Source organism: Pygoscelis adeliae, unplaced genomic scaffold (genome assembly GCF_000699105.1).
Source record: "Pygoscelis adeliae isolate BGI_AS28 unplaced genomic scaffold, ASM69910v1 Scaffold803, whole genome shotgun sequence".
In the NCBI taxonomy this organism is placed as follows: domain Eukaryota; kingdom Metazoa; phylum Chordata; class Aves; order Sphenisciformes; family Spheniscidae; genus Pygoscelis; species Pygoscelis adeliae.
Window position 1 is genome coordinate 184,703 of NW_008824537.1, and position 900 is coordinate 185,602.

The following is a 900-nucleotide window of genomic DNA, read 5'->3' on the forward strand; positions in this document are numbered from 1 at the left end:
TGGCTGCGGGGCTGCCCAGGCTGGCTGCAGGCGGTGGGGGGGATGCGGGGAGGACGGAGCCCGCTGGGCCGGGGACATCGGCTTCCCTGCAGGCTCGGGAAGCAGGCGGCTGGTACTGGAGTAGGTAACTCGACTATTTCTTACCTGCGAGTCAAAAATAAATTACACCCTAAAGAGTTTCATGCACAGCATCCAACCAAGCTCGTTCCAAGCAAAACCACCTGGGTCCTGGTTCGGGTCCCTCTGCCCCAGCCCCGGGGTTTGGAGGGGGTCAGAGCAGCCCCGGGTGAGGGGGCTGGTGGGGCGGGACAGGGCACGTCCTCTCCTGCTCGCCGGGGAGGCTGCTGTCGTTTTTCGGGTGGTGGAGGAGAGCGGGGTGGCTGGGTCTGGGTGCCCGGGTGCTTGGCGAGCCGCTGCTTGTTTCCATCGAGGCGGAGGCGTAAGACCTAAGGGGAGACAGGCAGGGTCAGCCTGGCTGCCAAGTCACCGAGGTTTTGGCTCGGCACGGCCAGCCCAGGCTTCCCAAAATCATGCAAAATCCGGCGCTTGGCTGGGAAACCAGCGGGGGGAAGAGCTGCGTTCGGTTGCTGGCTCCTGAGCCTTCGTGCTTCACATTCGCAGACTTTCCCATAGCCACAAGCGTTTGCATGGGACGCGCTGGGAAATGCCCCCGCACCTGAGCCCAGGACCATGAGCCTTCCAAAAAAATCACAGCTTTTACCCCACATATGCTTCTCTGGGAGGATGGAGAAGGAAAGCAGCCGAACTGCTCATCTCTCCTTCCCTCCCCTCCGTGAGGAGGACCGGCGTTATCCCGTGATGAACTGTTCCCTCTCCAGCAGGGAAGATGACAGGCTGTTCCCAGGGTGGGTGACACTGGAGGGGACCCCGCGGAGCCGC